At 37.2% G+C, this 21,687-nt stretch overlaps 1 pseudogene; it reads right to left on the bottom strand.

Moving 5' to 3' along the window:
• Positions 1-386: 386 nt before the first annotated feature.
• LOC131658806 (uncharacterized) lies at positions 387-4,463 on the bottom strand (annotated as a pseudogene).
• Positions 4,464-21,687: the final 17,224 nt, after the last annotated feature.

The following is a 21,687-nucleotide window of genomic DNA, read 5'->3' as shown; positions in this document are numbered from 1 at the left end:
GTTTTTTATTTTAATCAACAAAATATTATAAATATTTATAATTAGCATAAACTCACTATTTTCACTGGAAACTATCACCATAATACCTTTTTTACTTAAACAATAAAATGTTATAAATATTTATAATCATAAATTCAAGTTTTTCAATTCCTCCAATTATTTGAATAAAATATGAGATCTTTGGAACAATTTATAGTCTAATTTGTATTATACAGTAAAATTTATTATTTCATATTTTATAATTGCATTTAAATAAATTATATACAAATTAAAATTGAAAACTATTCATCTAAGAAGTTTTCACGGGACACTATCACCACAATATGTTTTTTTTATTTTAATCAACAAAATATTATAAATATTTATTTTTTTTTGACGGGGAAAAATTAACTCATTTCATTAATAATAATATTATGAATACATGTTGGAATATCATAGAAAATATGAAAACTAGCCATAGATGGAGCCACCCGTGCAAGAGCGTGAGCAACCTCATTTGCTTGTCTTCTAACGAACTTAACATGAGAGTTCCTAAAGAAAAGAGCCATCAACCGGTTACATTCTCCCGTGATAGCTCCAAGATCCGAGTCATTAGGTCTCGGAGTGATCACACTATCCACAACCCGCTTTGCATCTAATTCAAAATCCATATTGTCGTACCCCATATCATGGACCCAGTTAACAGCTTTCAGAAGGCCTAGAGCCTCGCCAATAACAACATCGGTGCAAGGAGAAAACCATTCAGTCCGAGCTACAATGAAATTACCCAATTCATCTCTAATACAGGCACCAAAACCAACCTTATTATGAGAAAAAGCGGCATCAATATTGCACTTAAATCTGCCCTCCTGCGGTTTTTCCCATCTGATAATAGCTGGCGGGGAATTAATAATTTCATTGTTGAGGCGATATTTCTGGGCCTCTTTCCAATCTGTCAACAACTGATTAGCCCGCTGACAAATAAGCGTCGGGGAGTCTTCCACCTGATTCCAAACCTGATTATTTCTCCCTTTCCAGATACTCCATAAGGTAACTGAGAAAATCGCTTTATGGTCTTGATTGGAAACCTGCAAAAAGGAGAAAATCACAGACGCAAATAACTCTCCAGTACTACTAATCCGCTGCAACAAAGGCCACAAACCCACTCTTTTCCAACATTCTATGCTTTTAGAACACAGGATGAAAAGGTGAAAACTATTCTCTTCGCCATCCCTACACGAAACACAATTAGAGGGGCAATTAACACCTTTATCCAACAGCCTCCTTCAAGTAGGCACACAGTCTCTACACAGACGCCACAGAAAATTCTTAACTCTGGGAGGGGCCTTGATGTTCCATAACAAATTCCAGCTCTCCTTAATTCTTAGGTGAGAGGTATCAATAGCATCATTAATACAATACCTATAAGCACTTTTAACCGAAAACTTGCCATTGGGTTCATGCTTCCAGAACAATTTATTATTATGCACCTCTGTAAAAAGAGGGGTGTTTTGAATCTTTTGAGCTGACTCTACTCCAACAAGCGCAATAATAAGACTTTGGTTCCAATCTTTACCATTATGAGATATCAAGTCCGAGACTTTAAGATTATCCACCACCCAGTTATTCGGCCAAGGATTACTTAACGAAGAACCATCAGCCAACCAATAATGATCCCAAACCGAAATATTCTCTCCTGACCCTATGCTCCATTTTAAACCTCCCTTAATCACAAACTTGGAGCTCCAGATGCTACGCCACACATAACTAGGATTATGACCAATATTAGAACTTAGATAATCACTATTCGGAAAATACCTGGCTTTGTAGAGCCGGGAAACCAGAGAATCTGTATTGGTCGTAAGTCTCCAAGCTTGCTTACTTAACATAGCGAGGTTGAAAGCATTCAAATTCTTGAAACCCATACCCCCATCAACTTTTGGCATAGATAATCGATCCCAGGAAAGCCAATGTATACCTTTGGCTCTATCTCTTTTATGACCCTACCAGAAGGAGTTCATCATCTTCTCGATCTCATCAATTAAGGAGGAGGGAATAAGGAACAGGCTCATAATATAAGTCGGAATAGATTGAAGAACAGATTTGATCATGGTTTCTCTCCCTGCTTGAGACAAACTTCTACTGCTCCAAGAATTAATTTTCCTCCAAATTCTGTCTTTGATGAATCTAAACGCTGATTTCCTACTTCTACCAATCATGGAAGGAATACCAAGATAATTACCGGTACCCAGAACCTGTTGAACCCCTAAACACGTAGCCAACTCTAGCCGAGTATCAGAGTTTACATTCCTACTACAGTAAAATTCAGATTTTTGGAAATTAATAGCTTGGCCTGATGCTTCCTCATAAGTAGTAAGAATGTCCTTCATAACATTAGTTTCTGCAGTATTAGCTCTGAAGAAGAGAAAACAATCATCGGCGAACAGAAGATGTGAAATAATAGGGGCATTTCTGCATATTTTAACACCATGGATATCACCTCTATTTTCTGCTTTCCTGATAAGAGCAGAAAGACCTTCCGCACAAAGAATAAATAAATACGGAGATAAAGGATCTCCTTGCCTCAACCCACGCCCGGGGACTATCGGCCCGATCATGTTGCCATTCATACTCATTGAATACTCCACTGTTCCAACGCAAAGCATGATCCACCCAACCCATTTTTGACAAAAACCCATAGTGAGAAGAATATCCTTCAAGTAATCCCAGTCGATTCTATCATAGGCTTTACTAATATCAAGCTTAAGAGCTATCTCTCCAACTCTACCTCTAGTTTTGGTCTTCATATGATGAATCACTTCAATAGCAGCCATAACATTATCCAGAATAGATCTTTCGGGTACAAAAGCTGACTGATTATTTGAGATGCACTTACCTAAGATCTTCTTGAGTCTATTAGCAAGAACTTTCGCTATAACTTTATAAAGGACATTGCACAAAGCAATCGGGCGCCAATCCTTCATAGAGGTTTGGGTTTCTCCTTTCGGAATGAGAGTGATGTTAGTTTTATTGAGACTTTGCGGAAAAGAGCCTGTTTCGAGCCAAACACACGCTGCTTGAAAAATATCAGTGCCACAAGTATCCCAAAAGTGATGATAAAATCCAGGATTAAAACCGTCGGGACCCGGACTCTTATCAGCTTGCATCGAGAAAATAGCATCTCTAAATTCGTTCAAAGAAAAACCAGCAGTAAGCATGTCATTGTCTTCTACTGAGATTAAAGTATCAATAGCTTGTAGAACTCGATCCCGAGAGCTTGGTTTTTTTTGGAATAAATCATTAAAATAAGCACTAGCCACTTGACACATCCCTTCAGTAGACTCAACAATAACTCCATTCTCATTGACAAGAGACTTTATAGCATTTACATTTTTTCTTACAGTAGCTGTGACATGAAAAAATCGAGTATTGAGATCACCGTCTTTGTACCAATGAGCTTTGGCTCTTTGCTTCCAAAAAAGATCATCCTTCACCAGCAGAGAAATTAATCGTTTCTTGAGAGCTCAATAATAATTAAGATTCCTTTCCGAAACGTGTTGCCGAACTCTATCTAACTTCTTGCAAATACTGTCAATTTCCTTTCTAACTTTGTGCCAATTTTTTTGACTCCATTTTATCATATCAGTACCACACACTTCCAACTTTTTAGTAATTTCTGCATACTCACAGTAGTTCCATTTGTCTCGCACAAACTCTGTAAAACCCGGTTCAGTGAGCCAAGCATTTTCAAACTTGAAGGTCCTGGCTGAACTATGCTGTACCGTGGGAATACACGATAGCAGAACCGGATAATGATCTGAGGAGGCAGCTGTCAAGCACTCTACTTTCGCACCAGGAAAAGAATTGCTCCACTCCGTATTCATCATTGCTCTGTCTAATTTTTCTTCCACTGCTCTGGGAGTTCCAAGACTTTTGAACCAAGTAAAACCATACCCTTCGAACGGGACATCAATCAGACCAACATCCTGAATCGCTTGTCGAAAACCTGAGATCATCCAATTCGGCCTTTCAATTCCACCTTTCTTCTCATTGGAGGATAAAAAATCGTTGAAGTCGCCGATGATACACCAAGGTAGGTTGGAACTGTCAGCTAGATTACGGATTAAATTCCATGAGTCCCTTCTACGAGAGCTCTCAGGGAAGCCGTAGAAACCAGTAAGTCTCCAATTGCCTAGAATGGGGTCTTCAACCATCATATCAATGTGGTTATTAGAGTAATTTTGAATAGAGCATTTTTTACGTTCATGCCAAAACACAGCCATACCACCGCTTCTACCAATACGATTAATCAAAAAGCAATAATCAAAACCCAAAGCATAGCGTAAACTTTCAACTTTATTAGAATAGCTTATTGTTTCAAACAAAAATAAAACATCCGGTTTATATCTTCGGATGAGGTATTTTAGATTCAGAACTACACTCGGGTTACCCAGACCCCGGCAGTTCCAGCTTAGTACAATCATTTGTCTTGGCAGGCCTGCTGAGCAGTACCCGCCAGAGTTACAGTGACGAAAGAATCAAAATTATGCTGAATGGATTTGTCAGTTCCAGCAGCACTCTTGTCCAGAATTGCGTCTTCAAGCATCATATCGATCACTACAGCAGATTCAGAGATATTTTGTTCATTCAGTTCAGCCATGGTTACTTCATCCTTGCGAAATCTCTTCTTAACAACATTCGTTTCATTATCTTGTGGACACACCAGTTCTGAAAGTGTGATGCCTTTTGAAAGAGGTTTTCGCCGGGCCTGATTTTTCATGGAGATTCTTGTTACGGGAATCTTGCTGTTGCTGATGAAAGATTGAGTCCCCTTAACCTTGTCCATGTCCGCCACATCGCTGCTAGCAGGTGAGGTCGTCAAAACATCTCGCTTTTGTGGACCAGCTTTCTTTGAATCTAACATTGCAGTAACATCTCCAAATTCCCATGAAGACTCAAAATCCTTGCAGTTCCCTTTCTTGTTTTCTTTTTGGATAGTTTCGGTCAACTCGGCAGCCTCGATGATGACCGAATATTGCACAGTACCGGAATTTTCTCCTTCAGCATAACCGTTGATGTGGGACTGCCCGCGAGTAGCATTGGACCCCTGGCCGTTTGTCAAAAGAAGTTGAGATGCTGATGCAGATTTGTTCAAATCACCCTGGTCTAGGAACATGCTGTTTTCAAAAATTTTGAAAGTTCCTCTTGTCAGCTCATTGGCCGCGTCACGATTTTTTATGTTCGGAGGGATAACAAAGCTGTTGTTAACCATTTGAACCTCAGGAGTAGTTGGACCTAACAAAGCAGACCCCTCAGTCGAATTACCCATGGCACTCACAAGCATTTTGTTTGCCAACGCCACTGCCAGTTCAGTTACGGTACTTTGAGTATTAGGAGTCACGGCTGCGGCAGAGCCATTTGCGAAAGCATTATTTCCAGCATCAGTAGGATAAAAAGCCCTCCAGTTGGTAGCTTCACCATTCAAGCCATCACATTTGAAAAAAACTAGCTTCTTGGATCTAGGATCTCTATCAATAGCAACTTTTCCATACAGCCTATGTTCGCTTGCTTCTCTATTCGAGATTTCCTCGTTCGGTCGAGTGTTGAGATTGTTGTCCTTATTACTTCGGGCTCCACCTGCAATGCTTCGACTATTACGTAACCACTTGTTTTCGCTTCCGTTGCCACCTATAGTACCAGATTCCGCCCTCAGAAAATTGCCCCACCCGTTAGGCACGTTGGATAAATTGGAGCCAAGCCTCATAGGACAGAATTTCTCTGAGTGGCCAATGATTCCGCAAAGGAAACAGAATGTGCCTAGCTTTTCGAACTTGAAAATTAGATGGACTGTGTCGCCTTTCATTCTGTCAAATGCCCAATTCTTTTTCAGAGGAGTTTGCACATTGACAGCTACCTTGATCCTCATATACTTTCTCCATACGGGATAGTTGTTGTAGGCATCATAGCTGACAAATTTTCCAATATGGTTTCCTATGAGAACACCGACATCCTCGGTCATGAATCCAAACGGAAGTTGATGGATTTGAACCCATAATTCCACCTCATTCAGGGAAACAGTCATAGGGTCTTCCCCAAACTGAATCTTGCGTGTCACCAGCATGAAATTATCATACAGCCAAGGGCCTCCCTCCAGAACTCTCTCCATGTCCCAACTATGGTAAAATTGGAACAAAAACCTGTTCTCGTCAATTTTTGTGATATCCATGCTTTGGCCAGGCTGCCACATCTTTGCTAGCATGTCTTTCAGCACATTGAAACGGATAGTTTTGTTTGTCAGGACAGAACCAACCAAGCATAGTTCCAGCAGGTCTTCTAAACTTTGCTCGTCATGACTGGCGTTGACACGCCCCTCACTGCCAACGGGAATTGCTGAGTTATCCATGAGAGGATTGTAGGTTGAAAACAAAAGAATAAGAGCAAAGAGTTTGCTGGTGTACAACAACATAAGTCGATGAGGATAAACCTGCTTCAAATGTCTATTTAAACTTAGAGTTATCAGACAGGGAGGAGACCAAGAATCTGAAAAGTAATTGCTATTGATAATTTCCTTTTGACAGTAAGTGTCATACCCCAATTTTTGACCCTAAGATCATACATCATTTGCATCTCAATCATTAATCAAGATCACAATCTTGAGATTTCATTTTTCGGTGTTATGTTCGCTTCGTCTTTGAGGGAAACTATCAAGCACCTAATTTTCTTTAATTTGTTTTATACTAACCAAAATCCAAAAATATGCATTTTGTTTCCCTTGTTTGTGTTTTGTAGGAAAAAGATCGAGCAAAAATCAAAAAGTGCAAGAAAGGGAATTTTTGAAATTTTCAATATGGAAATCGATTTACCCCTGTGGGAAATCGATTTCCTGTGCGCAAAATTCAAAAAAAATATAAGGAGGGAAGCTTGACATCATTTTGGCACCTTTTTATTTAATCATTTTATCAATTTTCCACCTCATCAAAATTAACTCATTCATTAAACCCACTTTAACCTCATTTTACCAATTTTACCATTTAATTGCCACTTTAATCACCAATTAAACACAAGTTAATCACCAAACACAAAAAGACCAATTTGCCACTACTCTTGCTCCAATTCTATAAATAGAGCCCTCTACTCTGTCATTTCTCAAGCTTTTGATAGCCAAAAAAGTTCTTGCAAATTCATTTCTCAAGCTTTTGATAGCCAAAAAAGTTCTTGCAAATTCATTTCTCAAGCTTGGAGAGCCAAAAAATTGCTTGCAAATTCATTTCTCACCCTTTCCAAAACCCTCACCCAAAGTTCATTTTCATAAGATTAGTAAGGTTCACATTGAATCTTGCTAATTTTGAACTAAGCCTCCTACATTTCACTCTTTTCTTTGATTGTTCATCTCCATACTTGAAGGATCTACACTTTGTGCTTGTTCTTGAAGCTACTTCAACACTTTAATTCAAGAATTGGTAAATTCCTCAATTCTAAGATGTAGATCTTTGTTGCTTGTGTTCAATGAATCTTTGATGCTATATTGGTGCTATTTGATGGTGATTTGATGGAAAATTCGTGCTCCAATGGATATGTGATCATAAGGTGTTTGTATGTTTGCTTAAGTCAAGTTTTATGCCTCCTAATGCTGATTTTTTGAATGCTGCGTGCAGGAAATCGATTTCCCTCTGTAGGAAATCGATTTCCACCTTATTTTTTTTCAAAATTTGAACTCTGCACTCAGGAAATCGATTTCCTACAGAGGTAAATCGATTTCCTGCTGGCAGAATGTGTTTTTTGCCTTTTTTATGCTTGTTTTGGCTTCCTACTTCCTCCACTTCATTAATATCATTGGATCTAGGATGTTGATAGGTTTGAAATGACCTAATCCATAATATTAGATGAATGATATTAATGATAGTGTGAGTTGATTATCTTTTGTGAATTTTATTCTTCTTCCTCCATTTCATTAATATCATTGGATCTAGGATGTTGATAGGTTTGAAAGAACCAAATCCATAATATTAGATGAATGATATTAATGATAGTGTGAGTTGATTATCTTTATGCATTTTATCTTCTCCTTCTCCTTTTTTTCTTTTGATCGATGAAAGTCTTAATACTTTGAGAATTCTTATGGATTCTTAGTAAAGACTAGATCGTTACCTATTTTCTTTTCGTGCGGTATTGCTTTCGGAAGGCGATCTACATATCGTTCTTCTCGCATGCATTAGCACATAAAGTTTTGACCGGCCTCGTTGTAGGGTGATTTCTACATAAATCACTTGGCGATCTGCTTAACATAGCGCAATATTTCATGTCCCGAATAAAAAGATCAAATATGGAAGAGAATTGTATGCGGTTGATTTAAGACTTGTGGAGGTTTTTATCGTGTAGTCGCTATGATTCTATCAAGCTTCTGATAAACCCCATTGAATTTAAATCCGAGTACATCATTCACTCACCATAGATCTTCCTACTAACTTTGATAACATACTTGACAAGTTTCAAGATGGTTATCTTTAACACTTAACAACTAACTTTAATTTCCGCACCTTTACTATACCGCTCTTTATATTACCGCTCTTTATATTTCTCGCTTTATCGCTTTACTTTATCATTTCATCATATTTACTTTCCGTCATTTTTTTCTTTGTCCACTTGGACATATGTTTATGTTTCCGTTATTTTTCTTTTGTCCACTTGGACCATACTTTATTTTTTCGCTAAAACACTAATAAATAACCAAAATCTAAAAAATACATAAGGCTCTCTTTGGACTATCGGTTACTATCCCTAGCGCTTTGGAGATTCGGACTTATGGACCTAGTACCTCTGGACTCATTCTATTACTATCCTGTGATTGTTCTGTCTGTCTGACATTGTTCTGTTGTATGTTTATGTGTGCAGGTATTTCCTTGAAAGCCCTTGATGGTTAATTCCAAGGCATTGATATAAGGATTTTACCCGAAAACAGCCGTTACTCTGCCCAATTTTCGTCAGAATCTTGATGTGCTTAATGAAAAATGGTGCTAAGACAATAAGTTCATCTGGATCCCCAAGTGTTAATGTGTTGGTATTGATAAATCCAAAGGATGGGAAAACTACCTTGGCTCTTAATGTCGAGTGTTGGCTTCTTATTTGGTTAGGCCGTTTCTTTCCTTAGCTTTTATTTTATGCACTAGGTTAGCCTCTTCATCTCCTCCCATTCTTAAATTTTCAAAATCTTCTCCCTTTTTCCAAAATATTCTTATGTTTGCAATCTTTTCAAAACCTTTTTTCTTAAAAATATCTTTCGCCCCTAGTGGCTTTTCTTCAAAAGTTTAGACACCGTTAATTGTCGAAACGAGTGGTTATACCCCACGATTTTGAAATTGATTGATAATAACGAGATCTTTTCCGTGTGATAGAGCTAGTGGCATACTCGTTGATTTTATCCGAGTTGGCGCCCTTCTTTCATTTGCGATGCAAAGAACTTGTTTGTTCTCATGCTCAAGATCAATGGCTGAGTATTTCTCTCTAACGACAACAAAGTGTTTATTCGTTTTAAAAACGTTTTTCCCAAAAGCGGAACTACATTAGCTCTGACTTCTCCATTGCACCGAGGAGGTATGTAGGCCCAAAGCTTAACGCTTTGCCGAGCTTATTTTAAAAATAAAACAAACCCTTTTTAGCACACATAACACATATTTTCAAAAAGGTTCCCGTGGAGTACCACGGATATGAGGGGTGCTTTAAACCTTCCCCTCATATAATCAACACCCGAACCTGAGTTCTCTTTCTTGTTTTAAAAACAAAACTTTGGGTTTTACGTTCTTTTCCCTTTTCCTTTAAAAAAATAAAGCGCGGTGGCGATTTCAAAACGGAATATTGATTCGAGTCAATCCCATGGCTTCGATGTCAGATTTTCCCCGCTACAGAAAAATGGCGACTTCACTGGGGATCCAGTTTTAAGTGTGTTAAGCCTATTTTTGTTTATCTGTGTGTTTTTATCTGTATATATTGTTGTGTGCTTTGTTTGTTTATTTTCTTTTTTTTCTGTTTGGTGCTCGATGGTTCCTCTGTGATGAGATAAAGTTCTAACCCGGACTTTTGCGAGTAACTTGAGATAGGAGGTGGTAAGACCAATAGTCGCATGTCAGGAGCAATCCTTAGCATGAGCGTCATATGGTGGAACCCCAATCAGTGGAGGCCTCATGGAAGGTAGTAGAGGTTGTTACGAATCATCGTGATAACGCTATTACTTTCAATAGTGAGTGTCCGTAGAAGCTGAATGGCCTAGAACCCTTTTAACCCATCTAAGCCTTTTTAGGATGTAGTGCAGAAACAAGATCAAGTACCAATTTGAGCTTGTTGTCATGCGATACTACGCTCAGACGAGGTCTTTTTAGGCATATTATTGGCGCCCATGAGCAATTGTGCGTGCCGGTAGTATCCGATAGAAGATTGAAAACTCTGGGTACCTTTGTAGAACCCGTTCGGCAGGTACAAAATTCCCTAGTTCATACCTTTGTGGGTGGTTCTTAACTTTGACTCCATGCTCGTGACGTCGAACATTTGAACCCTGTTTGTGCGACCATGTGTGATCTTGATTGTGATTGATGCATAAACCATGCATCCATGCATTCATTTGATTTCCAAGGAACTCATAGGTCTTTCTTTGTAAACATCATAAGTTTCATCAAACTCAATGGATCTTGGGTGTCGATAGGGTGAAAACCTTAATCCACCAAAATGGATGATTGATCTTGATGATAACTTGATCAAAGCTTTGATCCAATATAGGATTTACCTCCTTCATGTTTTGATGTTTACAAAGTAATAACTTGAATTCTTTGAAAATCAAATAAAACAAAAAAAAACAGCAATTGCATCATTTGCATACATACATCCAGGTTGTCCAGAAAACTTATCCTTGTCTGTCTCCATCTTCAGAGTTGTTGTCTACCGTCAAGCTGATTCCTCGACACATTGAACTAGAAGCATGTATCTGAAGAGTATGGAAGAACTTCAACAAGACCAAGAGTTGGTAAGATCAAAGATGCTATCTTTCAGGGATATGGGTCCTAATGTCGTCACTAATCCTTTTCCAGATCAAAGTGGCTGAAGACAAGTCAAAGCCCAATTTTCCTAAAGCTAAGTGTTTCAGACAAGATAGCTCATCTTTGTTGCTGATTAGTCACTAGGCCTTGTTTCTGTACTGTTCGTATTTCCTTTATTGTGCTATTTACTTTTAGACTTTGTTTGTTTCTGAATGGTAATTTTAATGAAACGAGCATTGCATATTTTGAATTCATTTTCATCTACACTGTTTATGTTCATGCTTTCTTTTACAAAACTTTTTCTTCCATTTTCTTTCTCTATCAAATTTGTGTTTTATGCAAAGATTGGAGGGAGGATGATGACAACGAAATACCCAAGTTGTTGAATTGTATGCTTTCAGATAAAACTTTGTTGATGATGTACAGGCATTGTTTCAATTCCCAAACACTGGAGAAATAAGGAAGTTAATCCCTTGTCAACCCTTCTGAGCCTTCGAAGTTGAAGTTTCTTTCTGTATGAAAAAACCCACATTTTTAACCTGGGGCAGGGTAGTTCTCAGTTAATTTGGCTGTGCATTCTATTTTAAGAGAATCATTCAGTACACCTTTCAACAAGTGCTTCAATCGCAAGCTTTCCTCCGCATACATCAAAGAAATGTTGGAGATGTCAATTAAAAGCCAATGATGGTTAATCTTAATCATTAAGCAAGGCAGTCACTATCTTTCAAAAAAAATGTATCAAAAAATGTATACAAAGAAAAGCCTGCTAAGTCAAAACCAAAAATGATGACTTAGGCAAAAATTAGGGCATCCCGCTGACTGTAAGTTCAAAAATAGACAGTTCAGGCAAAAATTAGGGATATCAAAAGAAAAGATGAAAAAAGAGAAGTCAATAAATTCCTGAACAACACAATGTTGTGACTACCAAAAGGAAGAAGTGACTGCCATCTCAAAAGTTCTCATTATCAAAGGTGCAAATCCAAAAGTCTCTTGGAACCTGAATGCATAAGTTGAACTAATTGAGTTTAGGACTGGAGATCATCACGAAAGGGGTGGGTACAATCAAATTTTGAGCCTTATATCCTTTGTTTCTTAAACCGTGAACCTAGCCACGTTACAACCTTTAAAAGACCTAATTGAAGCAAGGTTTGTTTGAAAGCATACTACAACAAGGTTGCGTAAGCTGACTCCCGTGAGATTTGCCAATCTTTTGTTTTGATACCATATCTTTGCTTTATCTTTCACTTTGAATGTCATAACCTCTATGTTTTGACCAGTGATTCCATTTGCTTTACATCAATAACATCTTTCCAAAAATGATTTTGATTTCAAAAATATTCTTTGAGCATTGCATTAAAATTACCATTCTTGAATGAACATTTTATCTGCAAGTAAGCACTCACCTTTCAGGAAGTTCAAACAGTCGAGAAACTTGATTCGTGATCCTATCAGGGGCACGTTACTTCAAGATCCTGTTGTTCAGATGTTCATTCAAGATTTGTTGATCAGAATATCATTTCAATACTTATACTGGGGCAAGCCATCCCAACAAACATTTTAAGAATTGAAGCCATGATCAGTTCATCCCCAATACATTTCAGCTGAAGCCATGATCAGTTAACTTACAACAATTGGTCAATCAGGGGCAATCTTCTTCAGCAATCCCCAAGCAGTTCATCAGTCCTCCTCAAAGGATCATCATTTTGATACAGTTACCGGTGTAATAGAAGTGTGTTTAAGCATCTTCTTCCCAAGCAGAATTGGCAGAGCTCCCGTGTTGAGGAATCGAGTTCCTATCGTGCCTCACAAAAGAGTCTCCCTCAGTTGTAACAAACAATTGCATTGCATTGATCATATATCATGCATAGAAAAATTAAACATCATGCATTGAAACAAATTTCATACTCATTTGCATTTTTCGAGGTTCTGTTGCTATCAGCATTTTCACCTTGAGATCAAAGTCCAATTTACTTGGCACCTATCCAAAACAGATACTTGTTTGTCTTGTCCGTCTAGTGTTGTTCCTAGATGTATCTTTCCTTCTTTTAGTGTCATTCCTGAAAGATTTACACCATGCTTTATCTTGGCTCCCTTCAATCATGTCTTATCTTGATTGTCTTTGATCATGCTTTATCCTGATCACTTACACCATGTTTTATCTTGTTTCCCTTCAATCATGTTTTATCTTGATTGTCTCTAATCATGCTTTATCCTGATCACTTTCGACCATGTTTTATCTTGGTTACCTAATCATGTTTTACCTTGATTGTCATTTGGCATTTTTCAATCATGTTTTACCTTGATTGTCATTTGATGTTATCCAATCATGTTTTACCTTGATTATCCCTTAATGACATCCAATCATGTTTTACCCTGATGGACCTGTGATGATTATCTAATCATGTTTTACCTTGATGGACCTATGATGATTATCCAATCATGTTTTACCTTGATTGTCCTTTGACGATATCCAATCACGTTTTACCTTGATTGTCATTTAATGTTGTCCAATCACGTTTTACCTTGATATTCATTTGATGTAGCCACATTCATGTAGGCCTCGGATATTCTCTTCTCGAAGTTCAATCATGTTTTATCTTGAAAGCTTCTGTCGAGAGTTTCTTTCTTTTGTGAAGTCCGATTCTATTCCTAGATGACATATACCTTTTCCCCCAGTGGAATCCTTTCTTATCTCCCCAGTGGTGTTATACTCCTCTCTATTCCATAATCATACTTGATGCATCCATTAGCATCACATCATACCTTAGGTTCAAAAATTGTGTGTTTTGTATTTAAGTCTCTTCAATTACGTCGAGCTGAGGATTTTAACCCTCACATCTCCGGATAGAAGAAACTTAAATAGGGGCATCTGTCATACCCCAATTTTTGACCCTAAGATCATACATCATTTGCATCTCAATCATTAATCAAGATCACAATCTTGAGATTTCATTTTTCGGTGTTATGTTCGCTTCGTCTTTGAGGGAAACTATCAAGCACCTAATTTTCTTTAATTTGTTTTATACTAACCAAAATCCAAAAATATGCATTTTGTTTCCCTTGTTTGTGTTTTGTAGGAAAAAGATCGAGCAAAAATCAAAAAGTGCAAGAAAGGGAATTTTTGAAATTTTCAATATGGAAATCGATTTACCCCTGTGGGAAATCGATTTCCTGTGCGCAAAATTCAAAAAAAATATAAGGAGGGAAGCTTGACATCATTTTGGCACCTTTTTATTTAATCATTTTATCAATTTTCCACCTCATCAAAATTAACTCATTCATTAAACCCACTTTAACCTCATTTTACCAATTTTACCATTTAATTGCCACTTTAATCACCAATTAAACACAAGTTAATCACCAAACACAAAAAGACCAATTTGCCACTACTCTTGCTCCAATTCTATAAATAGAGCCCTCTACTCTCTCATTTCTCAAGCTTTTGATAGCCAAAAAAGTTCTTGCAAATTCATTTCTCAAGCTTTTGATAGCCAAAAAAGTTCTTGCAAATTCATTTCTCAAGCTTGGAGAGCCAAAAAATTGCTTGCAAATTCATTTCTCACCCTTTCCAAAACCCTCACCCAAAGTTCATTTTCATAAGATTAGTAAGGTTCACATTGAATCTTGCTAATTTTGAACTAAGCCTCCTACATTTCACTCTTTTCTTTGATTGTTCATCTCCATACTTGAAGGATCTACACTTTGTGCTTGTTCTTGAAGCTACTTCAACACTTTAATTCAAGAATTGGTAAATTCCTCAATTCTAAGATGTAGATCTTTGTTGCTTGTGTTCAATGCATCTTTGATGCTATATTGGTGCTATTTGATGGTGATTTGATGGAAAATTCGTGCTCCAATGGATATGTGATCATAAGGTGTTTGTATGTTTGCTTAAGTCAAGTTTTATGCCTCCTAATGCTGATTTTTTGAATGCTGCGTGCAGGAAATCGATTTCCCTCTGTAGGAAATCGATTTCCACCTTATTTTTTTTCAAAATTTGAACTCTGCACTCAGGAAATCGATTTCCTACAGAGGTAAATCGATTTCCTGCTGGCAGAATGTGTTTTTTTGCCTTTTTTATGCTTGTTTTGGCTTCCTACTTCCTCCACTTCATTAATATCATTGGATCTAGGATGTTGATAGGTTTGAAATGACCTAATCCATAATATTAGATGAATGATATTAATGATAGTGTGAGTTGATTATCTTTTGTGAATTTTATTCTTCTTCCTCCATTTCATTAATATCATTGGATCTAGGATGTTGATAGGTTTGAAAGAACCAAATCCATAATATTAGATGAATCATATTAATGATAGTGCGAGTTGATTATCTTTATGCATTTTATCTTCTCCTTCTCCTTTTTTTCTTTTGATCGATGAAAGTCTTAATACTTTGAGAAGTCTTATGGATTCTTAGTAAAGACTAGATCGTTACCTATTTTCTTTTCGTGCGGTATTGCTTTCGGAAGGCGATCTACATATCGTTCTTCTCGCATGCATTAGCACATAAAGTTTTGACCGGCCTCGTTGTAGGGTGATTTCTACATAAATCACTTGGCGATCTGCTTAACATAGCGCAATATTTCATGTCCCGAATAAAAAGATCAAATATGGAAGAGAATTGTATGCGGTTGATTTAAGACTTGTGGAGGTTTTTATCGTGTAGTCGCTATGATTCTATCAAGCTTCTGATAAACCCCATTGAATTTAAATCCGAGTACATCATTCACTCACCATAGATCTTCCTACTAACTTTGATAACATACTTGACAAGTTTCAAGATGGTTATCTTTAACACTTAACAACTAACTTTAATTTCCGCACCTTTACTATACCGCTCTTTATATTACCGCTCTTTATATTTCTCGCTTTATCGCTTTACTTTATCATTTCATCATATTTACTTTCCGTCATTTTTTTCTTTGTCCACTTGGACATATGTTTATGTTTCCGTTATTTTTCTTTTGTCCACTTGGACCATACTTTATTTTTTCGCTAAAACACTAATAAATAACCAAAATCTAAAAAATACATAAGGCTCTCTTTGGACTATCGGTTACTATCCCTAGCGCTTTGGAGATTCGGACTTATGGACCTAGTACCTCTGGACTCATTCTATTACTATCCTGTGATTGTTCTGTCTGTCTGGCATTGTTCTGTTGTATGTTTATGTGTGCAGGTATTTCCTTGAAAGCCCTTGATGGTTAATTCCAAGGCATTGATATAAGGATTTTACCCGAAAACAGCCGTTACTCTGCCCAATTTTCGTCAGAATCTTGATGTGCTTAATGAAAAATGGTGCTAAGACAATAAGTTCATCTGGATCCCCAAGTGTTAATGTGTTGGTATTGATAAATCCAAAGGATGGGAAAACTACCTTGGCTCTTAATGTCGAGTGTTGGCTTCTTATTTGGTTAGGCCGTTTCTTTCCTTAGCTTTTATTTTATGCACTAGGTTAGCCTCTTCATCTCCTCCCATTCTTAAATTTTCAAAATCTTCTCCCTTTTTCCAAAATATTCTTATGTTTGCAATCTTTTCAAAACCTTTTTTCTTAAAAATATCTTTCGCCCCTAGTGGCTTTTCTTCAAAAGTTTAGACACCGTTAATTGTCGAAACGAGTGGTTATACCCCACGATTTTGAAATTGATTGATAATAACGAGATCTTTTCCGTGTGATAGAGCTAGTGGCATACTCGTTGATTTTATCCGAGTTGGCGCCCTTCTTTCATTTGCGATGCAAAGAACTTGTTTGTTCTCATGCTCAAGATCAATGGCTGAGTATTTCTCTCTAACGACAACAAAGTGTTTATTCGTTTTAAAAACGTTTTTCCCAAAAGCGGAACTACATTAGCTCTGACTTCTCCATTGCACCGAGGAGGTATGTAGGCCCAAAGCTTAACGCTTTGCCGAGCTTATTTTAAAAATAAAACAAACCCTTTTTAGCACACACAACACATATTTTCAAAAAGGTTCCCGTGGAGTTCCACGGATATGAGGGGTGCTTTAAACCTTCCCCTCATATAATCAACACCCGAACCTGAGTTCTCTTTCTTGTTTTAAAAACAAAACTTTGGGTTTTACGTTCTTTTCCCTTTTCCTTTAAAAAAATAAAGCGCGGTGGCGATTTCAAAACGGAATATTGATTCGAGTCAATCCCATGGCTTCGATGTCAGATTTTCCCCGCTACAGAAAAATGGCGACTTCACTGGGGATCCAGTTTTAAGTGTGTTAAGCCTATTTTTGTTTATCTGTGTGTTTTTATCTGTATATATTGTTGTGTGCTTTGTTTGTTTATTTTCTTTTTTTTCTTTTTGGTGCTCGATGGTTCCTCTGTGATGAGATAAAGTTCTAACCCGGACTTTTGCGAGTAACTTGAGATAGGAGGTGGTAAGACCAATAGTCGCATGTCAGGAGCAATCCTTAGCATGAGCGTCATATGGTGGAACCCCAATCAGTGGAGGCCTCATGGAAGGTAGTAGAGGTTGTTACGAATCATCGTGATAACGCTATTACTTTCAATAGTGAGTGTCCGTAGAAGCTGAATGGCCTAGAACCCTTTTAACCCATCTAAGCCTTTTTAGGATGTAGTGCAGAAACAAGATCAAGTACCAATTTGAGCTTGTTGTCATGCGATACTACGCTCATACGAGGTCTTTTTAGGCATATTATTGGCGCCCATGAGCAATTGTGCGTGCCGGTAGTATCCGATAGAAGATTGAAAACTCTGGGTACCTTTGTAGAACCCGTTCGGCAGGTACAAAATTCCCTAGTTCATACCTTTGTGGGTGGTTCTTAACTTTGACCCCATGCTCGTGACGTCGAACCTTTGAACCCTGTTTGTGCGACCATGTGTGATCTTGATTGTGATTGATGCATAAACCATGCATCCATGCATTCATTTGATTTCCAAGGAACTCATAGGTCTTTCTTTGTAAACATCATAAGTTTCATCAAACTCAATGGATCTTGGGTGTCGATAGGGTGAAAACCTTAATCCACCAAAATGGATGATTGATCTTGATGATAACTTGATCAAAGCTTTGATCCAATATAGGATTTACCTCCTTCATGTTTTGATGTTTACAAAGTAATAACTTGAATTCTTTGAAAATCAAATAAAACAAAAAAAAAACAGCAATTGCATCATTTGCATACATACATCCAGGTTGTCCAGAAAACTTATCCTTGTCTGTCTCCATCTTCAGAGTTGTTGTCTACCGTCAAGCTGATTCCTCGACACATTGAACTAGAAGCATGTATCTGAAGAGTATGGAAGAACTTCAACAAGACCAAGAGTTGGTAAGATCAAAGATGCTATCTTTCAGGGATATGGGTCCTAATGTCGTCACTAATCCTTTTCCAGATCAAAGTGGCTGAAGACAAGTCAAAGCCCAATTTTCCTAAAGCTAAGTGTTTCAGACAAGATAGCTCATCTTTGTTGCTGATTAGTCACTAGGCCTTGTTTCTGTACTGTTCGTATTTCCTTTATTGTGCTATTTACTTTTAGACTTTGTTTGTTTCTGAATGGTAATTTTAATGAAACGAGCATTGCATATTTTGAATTCATTTTCATCTACACTGTTTATGTTCATGCTTTCTTTTACAAAACTTTTTCTTCCATTTTCTTTCTCTATCAAATTTGTGTTTTATGCAAAGATTGGAGGGAGGATGATGACAACGAAATACCCAAGTTGTTGAATTGTATGCTTTCAGATAAAACTTTGTTGATGATGTACAGGCATTGTTTCAATTCCCAAACACTGGAGAAATAAGGAAGTTAATCCCTTGTCAACCCCTCTGAGCCTTCGAAGTTGGAGTTTCTTTCTGTATGAAAAAACCCACATTTTTAACCTGGGGCAGGGTAGTTCTCAGTTAATTTGGCTGTGCATTCTATTTTAAGAGAATCATTCAGTACACCTTTCAACAAGTGCTTCAATCGCAAGCTTTCCTCCGCATACATCAAAGAAATGTTGGAGATGTCAATTAAAAGCCAATGATGGTTCATCTTAATCATTAAGCAAGGCAGTCACTATCTTTCAAAAAAAATGTATCAAAAAATGTATACAAAGAAAAGCCTGCTAAGTCAAAACCAAAAATGATGACTTAGGCAAAAATTAGGGCATCCCGCTGACTGTAAGTTCAAAAATAGACAGTTCAGGCAAAAATTAGGGATATCAAAAGAAAAGATGAAAAAAGAGAAGTCAATAAATTCCTGAACAACACAATGTTGTGACTACCAAAAGGAAGAAGTGACTGCCATCTCAAAAGTTCTCATTATCAAAGGTGCAAATCCAAAAGTCTCTTGGAACCTGAATGCATAAGTTGAACTAATTGAGTTTAGGACTGGAGATCATCACGAAAGGGGTGGGTACAATCAAATTTTGAGCCTTATATCCTTTGTTTCTTAAACCGTGAACCTAGCCACGTTACAACCTTTAAAAGACCTAATTGAAGCAAGGTTTGTTTGAAAGCATACTACAACAAGGTTGCGTAAGCTGACTCCCGTGAGATTTGCCAATCTTTTGTTTTGATACCATATATTTGCTTTATCTTTCACTTTGAATGTCATAACCTCTATGTTTTGACCAGTGATTCCATTTGCTTTACATCAATAACATCTTTCCAAAAATGATTTTGATTTCAAAAATATTCTTTGAGCATTGCATTAAAATTACCATTCTTGAATGAACATTTTATCTGCAAGTAAGCACTCACCTTTCAGGAAGTTCAAACAGTCGAGAAACTTGATTCGTGATCCTATCAGGGGCACGTTACTTCAAGATCCTGTTGTTCAGATGTTCATTCAAGATTTGTTGATCAGAATATCATTTCAATACTTATACTGGGGCAAGCCATCCCAACAAACATTTTAATAATTGAAGCCATGATCAGTTCATCCCCAATACATTTCAGCTGAAGCCATGATCAGTTAACTTACAACAATTGGTCAATCAGGGGCAATCTTCTTCAGCAATCCCCAAGCAGTTCATCAGTCCTCCTCAAAGGATCATCATTTTGATACAGTTACCGGTGTAATAGAAGTGTGTTTAAGCATCTTCTTCCCAAGCAGAATTGGCAGAGCTCCCGTGTTGAGGAATCGAGTTCCTATCGTGCCTCACAAAAGAGTCTCCCTCAGTTGTAACAAACAATTGCATTGCATTGATCATATATCATGCATAGAAAAATTAAACATCATGCATTGAAACAAATTTCATACTCATTTGCATTTTTCGAGGTTCTGTTGCTATCAGCATTTTCACCTTGAGATCAAAGTCCAATTTACTTGGCACCTATCCAAAACAGATACTTGTTTGTCTTGTCCGTCTAGTGTTGTTCCTAGATGTATCTTTCCTTCTTTTAGTGTCATTCCTGAAAGATTTACACCATGCTTTATCTTGGCTCCCTTCAATCATGTCTTATCTTGATTGTCTTTGATCATGCTTTATCCTGATCACTTACACCATGTTTTATCTTGTTTCCCTTCAATCATGTTTTATCTTGATTGTCTCTAATCATGCTTTATCCTGATCACTTTCGACCATGTTTTATCTTGGTTACCTAATCATGTTTTACCTTGATTGTCATTTGGCATTTTTCAATCATGTTTTACCTTGATTGTCATTTGATGTTATCCAATCATGTTTTACCTTGATTATCCCTTAATGACATCCAATCATGTTTTACCCTGATGGACCTGTGATGATTATCTAATCATGTTTTACCTTGATGGACCTATGATGATTATCCAATCATGTTTTACCTTGATTGTCCTTTGACGATATCCAATCACGTTTTACCTTGATTGTCATTTAATGTTGTCCAATCACGTTTTACCTTGATATTCATTTGATGTAGCCACATTCATGTAGGCCTCGGATATTCTCTTCTCGAAGTTCAATCATGTTTTATCTTGAAAGCTTCTGTCGAGAGTTTCTTTCTTTTGTGAAGTCCGATTCTATTCCTAGATGACATATACCTTTTCCCCCAGTGGAATCCTTTCTTATCTCCCCAGTGGTGTTATACTCCTCTCTATTCCATAATCATACTTGATGCATCCATTAGCATCACATCATACCTTAGGTTCAAAAATTGTGTGTTTTGTATTTAAGTCTCTTCAATTACGTCGAGCTGAGGATTTTAACCCTCACATCTCCGGATAGAAGAAACTTAAATAGGGGCATCTGTCATACCCCAATTTTTGACCCTAAGATCATACATCATTTGCATCTCAATCATTAATCAAGATCACAATCTTGAGATTTCATTTTTCGGTGTTATGTTCGCTTCGTCTTTGAGGGAAACTATCAAACACCTAATTTTCTTTAATTTGTTTTATACTAACCAAAATCCAAAAATATGCATTTTGTTTCCCTTGTTTGTGTTTTGTAGGAAAAAGATCGAGCCAAAAATCAAAAAGTGCAAGAAAGGGAATTTTTGAAATTTTCAATATGGAAATCGATTTACCCCTGTGGGAAATCGATTGCCACTACTCTTGCTCCAATTCTATAAATAGAGCCCTCTACTCTCTCATTTCTCAAGCTTTTGATAGCCAAAAAAGTTCTTGCAAATTCATTTCTCAAGCTTTTGATAGCCAAAAAAGTTCTTGCAAATTCATTTCTCAAGCTTGGAGAGCCAAAAAATTGCTTGCAAATTCATTTCTCACCCTTTCCAAAACCCTCACC

The sequence above is a fragment of the Vicia villosa genome, linkage group LG3 (genome assembly GCF_029867415.1).
Source record: "Vicia villosa cultivar HV-30 ecotype Madison, WI linkage group LG3, Vvil1.0, whole genome shotgun sequence".
Classification (NCBI taxonomy): Eukaryota; Viridiplantae; Streptophyta; class Magnoliopsida; order Fabales; family Fabaceae; genus Vicia; species Vicia villosa.
The sequence above is the reverse complement of the archived record's forward strand: the minus strand, read 5'-3'. Positions and strand labels throughout refer to the sequence as shown.